The following is a 12,690-nucleotide window of genomic DNA, read 5'->3' as shown; positions in this document are numbered from 1 at the left end:
TTCCATTTCCAGATGAGCTCTTTGATCAGGGGGAAAAAAAAAAAAGAATGCATGGAAATATTTACGATTAATGCTCTCCAAACGCCTGCTCATCAGCACGTGCGCCAGATGACTCCGACCTGTCCGCCACTGGCCTCCTAGAACCCGCCGCTAACCGAACGCAGCTGTTTGCCTGAAGGGTCTTGGGATCCGTCAGGTTCTTGGCGGTCCGGTCTCGCAGCTCTGAAGCCCAGTCTCCTGAGCCACACCTGGAAGCCTGCCGTCTACCTGCTGCCCCCTTTCCCTACCTAGGTCTGACTAGTTCCAGAACTGCGGCTCTAGAGGCACCCAGTCTCCTTCTCCCCAAATGTCACCATTGTCTGTAGTGATTTGTTTCTCATTCCAGAGATTTTTAAAAGAGCAACCAAAGTTCTACAAATATATTTTCTTTTTTTTTCTGTCACAGATATTGGCAATTTATTCACATTCCATCCTTTGCTTTTAATTTTTTTATTCGGATTGTAATTTTTCCATCTTCCCATATCCGAAACAGAAAAATGCTCTTCATTGTCTTGTAAATACGCCTGGCATTCAGTTACATGCTCTGTACCAGCGTGGGCACTGGAGTTTCCCTCCTATTGTCACACACACTGTTTATAGCTGTGGGCGGTCACTGAATCAATCTCACGTGTGCCACCATGACTTACACACATGTAGAAGAACCGCATCAAAAAACATGTTCACTGGCAATTTTGATAGTCCTCACCTCACCGCCCTCAAAGACCTGAGCCCTTTATCCTTTTTGTACACCTGGATTTTGTTTGTTTGTTTGTTTGTTTGTGTTTGCATTTGTTTTTCTTTTCTCCAGTACTGGGGATTGAACCCAGGGGGCTTTACCACTGATTTACATCCCCAGCCCTTTTGTTTTTTTTAGACAGGGTCTCACTAAGGTGCTTAGGTCTGGCTAATTTGCTAAGGCTGTCTTTAAACTTGTGAGCCTCCTGTGTTAGCCTCTCAATAGCTTGTCTTAATTACACATATTTAGTACAATTACATAGGATCTTGGCCACATTCCAATTCCTCCCTCTTCCCTAATTTCCTACTTCTCTGAAACTAAACTAGATAATTGGTGAACATGTGGAGTTTATTCACATTAAGAACACGTTTGATTCTGCAATCTCACGTTCTCTGGGGGTAGGTGAGATTTGGGGTGCAGTTAATGATGTATGGCAAAGAGAGGTGTGGTAAAATCAGATGGGAAAAGGAAGGGGCTAAGTGGAGAGTTGGGAGAAGGAACAGTGTCTTTCTTTTGTACATCTCAGATAAAACTTGGCCATAAACACCTGGGTGGAGAGACTGAGCTTCTTGGGTGGAGTTGCTTTGCAAAGTAGGAGATCAGGGCAGGGGAGAGCAGGTGCATGATTCAGGATCCCTTCTAGAGGAATACAATATCTAAATCAGAATAAATTTATGGTAAAGACAGTGGGGTACTGAAAGTAGTTATCTGGCATTAATTGATCTACATCAGGTCTCATCAAAAAGCGTGATTCCTATTTTAGGCCAAGGCTAATATTTTTGAATGAGTCCTAACAATAATGGGAACCCATGGAAAGATTTGTATTTTAAAAATATCTCCTTAACTTCCTGCAATGGCCAGACAGTTCCATAGTTACTGGGCCCTTGCCGCGGCTTCCAGTCCTCCACTAGGCTCCTCCATTCATGGAACCAAATTGTCAGCTCCAGAGCTGAGACCGGCTGCGGACAAGGTCATTATGGTCTTTTAAGTTTAGCTCTTTTAGGATAGTGGACGCTCCAGAGAGCTGAGCAGGTGGTGAAGGGTCTTGACTCTTGGCGGTGCTCACCTGTTGGCCCTGGTGCACAGACCTGCTGGGAGATGCTGGGGTCGAGGGTGCCAAAGACCTTGGCATTGCCCCCGACTGCCCAGTTCGGTAAGTCAAATTGATCTTCTTTTCCAGGAAACGATCAAGGTTATTGCGGCTTTCCACTCATCAATCATATGGAAGTCCATAAGTCTCACTGAGAAAATACTACATCCAGGGGGAAATTTCCCTTCCCAAAACAGTAGAGAATTTTAGGTCTCCCAGCAGAGTAGATCAAAAAGAAGCAGAAGGGGAAGGGTAAAGGGAAGAAGAAGAGGAGGAGGAGGAGGAGGAGGAGGAGGGGGGAGGAGGAGGGGGGAGGAGGAGGGGGAGGAGGAGGAGGAGGGGGAGGAGGAGGAGGAGGAGGAGGGGGAGGAGGAGGGGGGAGGAGGAGGGGGAGGGGGAGGAGGGGGAGGGGAGGGGAGGGGGAGGTGGAGGAGGAGGAGGAGGAGAAAGAAGCAGCAGCCTGGATCTAGTCCTAGGTGGGCTTATCTGACCACAGAAGGGAAGCCTGTGATCCCTCTCTTTTTTTTTTTTCAGAGTAGAGATTAGAAATTTATTAAAGGACAGAAGAAAAGACTTCTCCCGGAGGAAGAAGGGGACCCAGAAGGTGGAATCCCTGTGATCCCTCTCTTGAAGACCAAAAATGATCCCAAGAAAATAACCCGACCTGGTCCCCGCAACCCCGAGATGGCGCGCTCGGAGGACACCTGGGGGACTTGCTGAGGCTGCACTCAGTCCCGCCGAGGTCGATAACGTGGGAAAGACACCGAGGTCGACTTAGAGGCGCCCGGAGCTCGGGTGGCCGAGCCCTCCCGCACTCCTGCGCCGGGAGCTGGGAGGAGCCCCGCTCGGCGGAGGTGGAGGCGGACACGAGGTGACCAGGGGACGTTAGGGACGAGTCCCGAGCGGAGGCTGGTGGGGGGCCGCGGCGGGTCCTGCTCCCTGCACGAATGAGACCTCCAGTGGTGGAGTATCTGTTGATCCAAAACGTGAAAGCCGCAGAGGGAAGTGGACCTAGACTGCTGTGTGACCCTGGACCAGAACGACGTCCTCGCGATCACACGATCTACATTCGCTCACCAGGTTATGGCCAACGGACCACAGAAGAGCAATATCTCTCTTACAAATACTCCCCATAGTATGCAAAGATTGTTCTGCCTGAAACAGTTTCGCATTGTCTTTGCGAAATATTGTTTTATAAACTGTTTTTAAATGTCAGTTTGCAATGGTTCAGCTTCTCATATTTCCACATGAATTTTGTTTTCTTTACCATTTACATTGGAGATGAGTGATGTGAGTGGATCAGTATTTAATATCAATATAATTTTAAATTTTACGTAAGAAAAATAACCTGAGTAAAACAATACACATTTTTTTATTATTCTTAAAAAATTTTTGTTATAAATAACAGTAGAGTCTATTTTGACATATTTATGCAAACATGGAGTTTATTTTATTACTAGAATACATTTTAAGCAGACCATAGTATCTTTCACCCTGTCAAAAAAAGGGGCAAAATCCTTTCTAAGTGGTAGATGAAAATTATGCCACAGATAAAGGAAAACACCAAGAAAGGTAAAATAGAAATGTACATATTTTAAAAGTCATATTTGGTCAAGAAACTTAAAAACTGTATATTAAAAATTATAAAATCATGTAAATTAAAAAAATCAAAACTGAGGCTTTGACAACTTGACTTGAAAAAACTGTAAAAATCCTCCTTTCTGAAGACTGGAAAGACAGGCTGGGCATGCAGCTTCGAGATAGAATACTTCTCTAGTCATACACAAGGCCTCAAGTTCACTTCCCAGCACTCAAAACTAAAGAAAGATTTAGAGGCAAATAGAATGTCATCTAACTGCCCCAACTCTGAAGTCAGACATCATTGATATGTTGTATTGGCTTTGTTTTTTTATTTGCTTTGTGGCTTTAAGCAAATTACTTAGCTTCTTCATGTTTTGGATTCCCTACTTGTAAGAAACCTTTGAATAGTGCTTGCATATGATATGCATTATCCCAGACAGGCCCTACTCATCTTTAAAGAGTCTTAGTAATGCTATGATCACATGCATGGAGCAAGTCTACTGCATTCTGTAGAGTGATTGCCTTGAGGGAAATCATTTGAGTATCTGCATGGTGAGCTGAACTAGCTTTGATGGGATGTCATTTTCACTTGAGAGAATGCCCAACATTCACACTTGGGTGCTTATCAAACTGACAGTAATGAGAGCCAATGTTAAAACTCAAGTTATCAAGCAAAAATCAGAATTTCGGAAACCTATGTTCCAGAAGGATGAGTTTGGCAACTTCCCGTTTGAAATACATATTGACCATCTCATGGGTACAAAATCAATAAAACCTAGTTAAATATAATGATTTAGATTTTATGTCCACTTTTTTTTTAATTTCACCAGAATAACAGAATGACAGAATAAAATGTCTGATGTCATCTAGACTCAGCATAGAGTCTAGACACATAGATTATCAAGCATCACCCCCCTGCCATCCTCCTCTGACAGTCAATTGGACAAAACCCACCCATAACACTCTGCTCCACCACCTGCAAGCTGTGCCCCTTGTGAGAGTTCTGAGTGGTCTCCAGGACTCAGGAAGAGAGATGGAAGCCAAAGTCACAACAAATTATTGAAGGTTTTTGAAATCAAATCCCATGGGAGCCTGAAAATACCCTGTCTGGCATTTGGGAAGCAATTTGGACTCTCTTTGTGAGTCATGGAACTTCTATTAATTTTAACAAATAGAAAGTATGAAGGAAGGAAGTGTCCCATGGATGAAGAATACTAAAAGAAAAAAACAAAAATTATTAGGTTTGAGGGTACCCAAAGAGTCACCCTTCCCTTCTGGTGTGGACTGGAGAACCCTACAGGAAGTTTCCATAGTGTGGTAATTAGCTTGGACTTACCCAAAGTCCTTGGATTGGAAACCTAGCCCAGACAACAGCTTTTCCAACATTTTTTACTTCATCAAGAAATGTAAAAGTTTTGAGCTGGGGATATAGCTCAGTTGGTAGAGTGCTTACCTTGGATAAACAAGGCCTTGAGTTCAAACCCCCCCACCAAGAAAAAAATCCCAGTTTCTTTTTTTTTTTTTTTTGCTTTGTAAACAATAGTTTTATACAAATATAAAGTTGTGCAGCTTCCAAGCTATTACTCCAATATACATTTATTCAACTAAAACATCTTTAAAATATTTTAACAATGTACAAATACATTCACAACATAATCTGCTGATTAAAAGACTCCAACAAAGTTTCTAGTACCTACAACAGAATTTACAACTGTCTACAATAATTTTTTAGATTGGTTTAGTTTACAGTTAAATATATTGCCTTGTTTAAGAAATATTATTATTTTTTTTTAAAGAGAGAAAGGGGAGAGAGAGAGAGAGAGAGAGAGAGAGAGAATTTTTAATATTTATTTTTTAGTTCTTGGCGGACACAACATCTTTGTTGGTATGTGGTGCTGAGGATCGAACCCGGGCCGCACGCATGCCAGGCGAGCGCACTACCGCTTGAGCCACATCCCCAGCCCAAGAAATATTATTAATACAATTGTATGATTTACAATAACCCCATTATAGCAAGAAAAAATATTCATAAAATGTCTTTAGGCATTTATTATGCCAAGTATTTAAATGATTATTCTTACTATGATATAAGAATAATATTCATTTAGTGCTAAAAGATTTTTTTTTTAGTCCAGAGACCATTTCAGAGTTTCCAGGAAGTTCCAAAATAAAATCTGACTATCCTTTCCATGAAATAAATAGAACAACATCAATCCCTGGGTATCGCTTAAACATAAACTATAAAGATTCCATTTATTATTTAGGCCTTAAGTATAAAAATAAAAGAAAATTTTAGACACTAGTTAACACTACCAGCCTGAATTTGTTTTTCACTTGTGCATGTCTAAGGTAAGCAATTTCAACATGAAGTATATATTTTAAATCAACAATTTTTTTTCTAACATTTTAACTCATACACAAGCCAAGTGTTTACTCTTAATCATGGAATCAACTTATTTCCGAAAATAACCTACAGAAATAGTATGAGACCAACTAAGAACATCCCTTATTCTGTGGATCAAAATGAAAATATCTCTGTAACATATGTAAACTAACCCATTAATTTGGGATATACGGATACATTACTATATGCATACATATGTATACCATAAAATAAATTCTGACAATGTTCTTAATGATATCATACTTCCCAGCCTCAACTACTAGAAAAAGAAAATAAAAACTTTGTTTTAAAAAAAAGAAAACAGTTTTCATGGTAACTTTATAAGTGAAAACAAAACAACAACAACAAAAAAAAAACCCAATGCTCCTCTTTGCAACTGGACTGAGCTCTAAACAGTTCATAATCAAGTATCTCTTAGGCCATTCCCCAATATCACAGAAAACATAATTTTCTCTCTATTCAAGAAGTCTGTTCATTTCCGGTGTTTTGTTTTAAATACTGCTTTCCAAGATACAGGTAGCCATGCTGGTTAAATTCTTCCCGTTAAATTCTGCCCACTTTGCACCTGATGTACCCCTACAGGTTGGCACCCTGTAGTACCACACCCATGATAACCACAGGCAACCATTTTACTCTAAAGGAGAAGAGAGCACTAATGGCAAATATCACCCATGCACTGGACAGGCAATTAGTCCTAACCAAAAGATTCTCGATTCAGCTTTTGAAACAGTTTTATTCTCCTGAGGAGATGCCTTCCTGGACTCAAACACCCAATGACTCTTTCCATCCTCATCAATATGATTCTACCACCGAAGGCCTACGCCTACCATCAGTCTACCTGTGACATTCTTCACTGCCCAAAAGTCATGTGACAACAAGATAATTGTCACCATACAAGCAATAAAGCTCTGCTGAGCAATTCACAGAGAAGATAGACTATAATGGCACTGACTGGGAAGAACAAACGGAAAAATGATGCCACTGGATGTCGGATTTTGGATTTTCTTGGTCTATTAGTTGTCTCTTCTTCTGCATCAATCAATGAAACATCTTCAGTGTCATCATTGCTGTCCGTCAAGTTTATTGTGGTAACAGCTACCTGAAAGCAAGGCTCTGCCAGTGTCTCCTATCCTACAGGATCTCAGGGCACGCACCCCTCCAGGGAAGGCCACAAGGGAGCTGAAGAGGTGCCCGGAGGCCGCTCCCCTATCACCTCCTCGCGTGCACCACCGTCCGAGGGAAAAAAGCCCAATTTCTTAATGACAAAGTCTTTGTGCTTTCTCTGGGGTTCCAAAATTGAAAATGAAAGCTTGATTCCAAGTCATCCTGATTGGGGCAGTGCTGAAGCCTAGCATTTAGCCAGTCTTGAAACAATGGAACTGTAAGTTCTGCAGAGGACTTCCAAGAACAAAGAAGACTCCCTCCCTGATTTGGCCATGGCCATTTGGGCAAAAGGTAGCCAAGGATAAGGAGCTTTGCATTCTGGCTTCTAGGTTTGTGTTGTTAAGGATGTTACTATTCTCTGTCTCGAACCATTTTCTTAAAAGCAGTTACATATTTTGAAGTGTCTATTTTGTTAATTTTGAAAACTAAAATAAAGGAGCAATTATCTAAAGATAACATCTGTTTTCTTTTTTTTTTTTGGTTAATAAATCAATTTCTAACATTTGATGCAAAATACTATTTCTAGAGTGTGTGTTTCTTATTGAACTTTGCCTCCTTTTGCTTGCAGATTGTTTTGCGTGCTTTTATCTGCTGCAAGATGTATCATACAATTTTGCCTTGCATCTCTCCTGTAATGAGTTATTCCTTTATTAGCAATAAAAAGATGTAATTCTTATAACTAAATGTATTCCACGTACCTTATTTTATAACTTTTAATTAGAAATAATACTGAGTACTCATTAGTAATCCAAGCACACGTCACTGGTACTCATTATAAGTATATGTGAGAATAAATATAGTAAACGTGGGATTATTGTGGCAAATTAACAGATAAAAATTTAGTGATGAGGTCACAAGTACATCAAGAGAAACAAGCGCACACAGGAAAAAAAAGACAATTCCTTCTATGCAAATGTGATGCTTTAAAGGTTAAATTAATTCTTTTAGGAATTTAAAACAAAGGAGTAAATCAGATATCGATCATATCTGAATAGACTCACCAGGATCCAAATTTTGCGGTGAGTTTCATCAGGGTGCCCGCACGAATGACGTGGAAATGGTGTTTTATCAACTATCATATTAGGCAGCCTCCCGTGCTCGGGCCAGTGGCGCAATGGATAACGCGTCTGACTACGGATCAGAAGATTCTAGGTTCGACTCCTGGCTGGCTCGGGGCTCCCCTTTTCTTCCGGCCGAAAGGTCAACTCAACTCTTGCTCAAGTTTTACGGATACAGAAGCGAATTCTGCAAGATGTCAGATGGCACTCACTGTAAAGTGGCCTTCTGTTTGTCTAGCGCCAACTTTGCATTACGATTTTAGCAGTTGCCTAACTCGGAACCAGGCCGGTAACACGAAAAGCACACCCTGATCTCAGACTTCGTTCTTGAACTTCTTCCAGCTACCGACCGATGGGGGAAAGGGTCGTGGGAAGACCTGCAGTTTTCCATGGAGGGTGCTTTAAGGAGAAGCAAACAAAACTAAGAAGGCGTCTACCAGCCTTCACCCCAACCTTCTGCAGGGCAAGACCCCCGGTTCCACCGCAAACCGGAGGGCGCCTCCTTGGGGAGCGTCGGTCCCGAGGAGCCGCGGGGCAGAGCCGCGAATCCCGCGCTCGGTTCCGCGAATCCGGGCCTCCGCCTCCGCCCGGACTCGCTTCCCTGCGCAGCACCGGGAGCTGGACCTGGAAGGAGCAGGACCCGGGAGCAGCGCGGCGCCCAAGGAACCGGAGTTCCGAGGAGCAGGACGCGGGAGGAGCACGGTCCCCAGGAGCAGCACCCCGAGAAGCGAGATTCTGTCTATTAAAGACGAGCCCCCGGCTTCCAGCCGGCGGAGACTTTGCTGTCTGTAACTTGAAACAGCGGCTCTCGAGTGGCCGGTTAGCTCAGTTGGTTAGAGCGTGGTGCTAATAACGCCAAGGTCGCGGGTTCGATCCCCGTACGGGCCAGGTTTTGCCTGGCTTTCTTCCTGAGCATTTCCGTAATTATCCTCGAGACAGCGGGTTCATCTCCTCCAAGGATCACCTCATCCACATCGACGCCGCTCGGTTCTTAAACCCCCTCATCCCGCCGCACCTGTGCTCTGTCCTCCTGGAGCTCTACAGCTTGTGGCGGGGCAGTGTTTTCTTGTCCAAATGAGTCCTGAATCCAACCTCCTTTCCCAAGTTTTCAAGAGATACCATGGAAGGAGAATCCCTCCCTAGAAATTTGTTTTCTGAAGACCTTTTCAGGTTTCACGGACCACCGAGATGGCTTTTCGTGGGGTAGCTATTCCTTTGAACGAGGAACGGTCCCTTTTTTGCGGGGGGGGGGGGGGGGCGCGGATAAACTAGGGAGGATTCAAATCCGCATCCTCCCAGTCTGGGCTGGTGGTTCGAGCCGTAGCGCGCTCGCCTGGTATGCGCGGGGCCCCGGGTTCGATCCCTCTCTCCCCTAGAGTCAAGAGCTCTGAGCTCTCCTGATCACGATTCCTGGGTTGTGACTCTGCTTCCAACTTGGAAGAACAACTCCAAGTTGTGTTAGTTCTGAGCTTTTTGGGTCGGTCCATCAGTGTTCCCTGGACTATGCTGGTACTTCTCTAGAGTTATCTGGACAAAGCTGCTATTTATACAAAAACACAAAATCAAAATAATTCAGCTGATGGAAATTCCTCCCAAGACGAAAAAGTAAAAGAAAAGTGTAACACGACTCTAAATTGAATGAAGTATTCATAGACAAGCATGTCAACAACTTCAACCAGAAGTCAAACTCAAACAGAAATGAACAAAAATGAGATGAGATGAAGTAAAAGTTTTGAGTTTAGTTTTTTTAAAAAAAAAAAATCAAGAAAAAGAAAAAAATCACATCAGAAATGGAGGTTCCAATACACTCAAGGGAGACTACATGAAAACGTTTGATAATAAGAAAGAAAGAGAAAGGTCCGTTTTTACTTCTTTACCACCTTTTCATTCCCCAGAGGAGGCAAAGATATAAAAATCAGCCATAGAAAAATGACTGAAGTAAAGCGTAGGTAAAGAAATCCAATACATACATAATTGGATTCCCTGAAAGAATCAGCAGAGTAAAAATAGCCATTAAAACCATGATCCAAGAAAAGTTTGTGAACAGAAGCCAAGCATTGGGCTTTCAAAGAACAAAATTAAAAATTAGACACAGCATTAAACATAAAAATAAAAGTATGAGCCAAGAAATATATAACTAGCCAAACTAATATATGAGAAGCAAGATTATTAGAAAAAAAGTTTTAAATATGCAAATACAGGATTCTCAAGCCACTCTTGCAGAGTTCCTCACATTCTCCTCCTCACACACCTTCCCTCCTTCAATGATGCAACAGATGATAGCAAGAATTTATACAAATATGCTTGTGTAAAGAAAATCACAAACATCTATGGGTACAGTTTACTTCTGAAGTTGAAAATTATTTAGGATGGGCAAGGGGTGAGGAGGAGACTTTTCACACTCTTTTATTTTTTATTGTTCTTTAACTTTGAAATGCATATTTCTTACCTCCAAATTAAACTTTAATCAAATGTTTAAAAAAAAAGAAATTTTACTTTTGAAATTAGTCTTCAGAATGTTTACAAAGAAGCTCTTGGCTTCTTTCCTACTGTGTGGATGTTCATGAAAATTGTTCACACCTGACATTTTAAGACTCTGGTTTTCTTCTTCACTGAACTGGCAAATACCCAGGTGCAGAAGTGTAGGAAGTGCAGATGGTTTTCATTTCTTGTCAGAAACCATCAAAACAGGTTCACTTTCTGGGCATGAATGTTTCCCAAAGGCAAAAGGTATCACCCGAGGGCCTTCAGCTTTCCCTGGCTGGGTGCTCTGTACCTTTGCTCTGGAGACACTGGCAGCAGGGCCCAGACCACGGGGAGGTGGCCGCCTAGACGTCTGTTAGGTGACTTCTGCTTCTGTTGCTCTGCAACAGAGACCTGGGAGTGGACCTGAGGTCAGAGTGGTGCCTTATTTGTGTAGAAAAAGAATAAAATGGCCTTCAGCTTGAGTGGAAGAGCACACGTGGTGTCATGAACACCCTGCTCCAGCCAAATGCAACAACCAAACACAGCAGGTGGCACGTCCCTTCAGTTTTAAAGGTCATTGTTTTAAGTGTTTTTTTAAATAAAATAAAATAGGAAGTTGTTTGACTCTATCTTAACCCGATTCTCCCTCCCTCCCTCCCTCCCTTCCTTCCTTCCTTCCATTTCTTGCAGGTTACTTTTAAATTAACAAAATCGTGCACTGACCATTCCATCAAGAGCGCTATTTGGATGATGGTGCTCTGGACGGGTGGTGGTGATCTATTCCGTTGTTGGAGACACAGAAGAAGAAAGTCCAAACAGGAGACGACAGGTGTTAAGTACTAGTAAAAAACCCCTATATTGCCCCACATGGACCTCAAACCAGCAACCCAGGCACTATTACCACCACAATGTAACCTAGTGAGCTAGCTGGTCAGCACATTAACTCTTCTACAAGGAATATATGACCATAAACCACACAGAGGGATCTCACTTCTTCAAAAATTTCTCTGGGAGAAAAAAAAATCACAATCTGGAAACACTTTGGACAGGCCTGAGTTCCTTCTGAGTTCCACCTCCCCACTGCGGACAGTGAAAACGAAATAGAAAAGATCAACTTGTGCCCAAAGCAGCCCTCCTTCTCCCAGGTAAAGTCAGTCTCTTTCAAACTAAGAAATACAGGTCAATGTCCCCAAACGAGGCTTCACCTGAGGAAGCCTGCAAACCTGCAAACCTGCAAACCCGAAATGCCGGAAGCCCTCGGCTGTGTTCTGTGCTAGACTTTGGCAGGCTGCTCCTTAGGGCAACTTGCTGAGGCTGGCCCTGAATTTGTAATCCTCCTGTCTCAGCCTCTGGGATTACAGGCGTGTGCCATCTAGGTGGATGTAAATTTCTGATGGAGGATTCTTGATGTGGACACCCCCACACAGGCATACACTCCCCACCACAATCCTAGTACTAAAACAAATACTTTGTGTGTAAATTGAGACCCCTGGGTTTATGTATGAGCGTTATTGCCTTTGCTTCTGTGAGATGCTCAATCACCTCTTGGGAACCTGCTCTCACCTGCAATCCTCACAATGAAAATATAACTTGTGCATTATTTTTGAGTGTCTGCTTTGTGCTAGCTACTATTTTAGAAACTGAGGATATAGAATTATAAGTGAACAAAATTCTCTCTTTATGAAGCCTACCATTGCACAGAAAATGAAATAATCATGCAAATTACATAATAAAGTAAATGATGAAACATAGTGTAGAGAAAAAGTTGGAAATGGGAAGGGGTGTTGGGAGTGCAGGAGTTTGGGTCTTCAGCAAGTTCTCTTCCTCCAGCAATAAAAGACTTGAATTGCTGTTCAGTATCACGGCAGAACACTCCTCCCAAACCGCAGAGCAGAAAGAGCTGCATCTCTCTGACATTTAACATGCAAAACACCAACATGCACAATGAGAAAGATCATCCACTCTGTTTGCATGTTCTTTCCTGTACCAAACACTTGTGGTCTGGGAGTGAGGGTGTTTACAGACAATTATATGCAGAACAGGTACAGAATCCCAATCCCTGGGGATCTTCTAAACAAGAGGCCTTCTTTTGTCCAGTGAATGAGTATGTCCAGGAGGAAGGTGGCCAGGCGGGAGCTGTGGGGTGCAAGGC

General features: G+C 42.6%; 2 non-coding genes across 2 annotated transcripts; both read left to right on the top strand.

Annotated features, from left to right (window-relative positions):
- The first annotated feature begins 8,114 nt into the window (after positions 1-8,114).
- Positions 8,115-8,187, top strand: Trnar-acg (transfer RNA arginine (anticodon ACG)). Its single transcript has one exon. It is a non-coding gene; the product is annotated as a tRNA-Arg (tRNA).
- A 699-nt stretch (positions 8,188-8,886) lies between these two features.
- Positions 8,887-8,960, top strand: Trnai-aau (transfer RNA isoleucine (anticodon AAU)). The gene has a single exon. It is a non-coding gene; the product is annotated as a tRNA-Ile (tRNA).
- Positions 8,961-12,690: the final 3,730 nt, after the last annotated feature.

This window comes from Urocitellus parryii, chromosome 8, assembly GCF_045843805.1.
Source record: "Urocitellus parryii isolate mUroPar1 chromosome 8, mUroPar1.hap1, whole genome shotgun sequence".
In the NCBI taxonomy this organism is placed as follows: Eukaryota; Metazoa; Chordata; class Mammalia; order Rodentia; family Sciuridae; genus Urocitellus; species Urocitellus parryii.
This window is presented reverse-complemented; position numbering and strand designations above follow the sequence as displayed.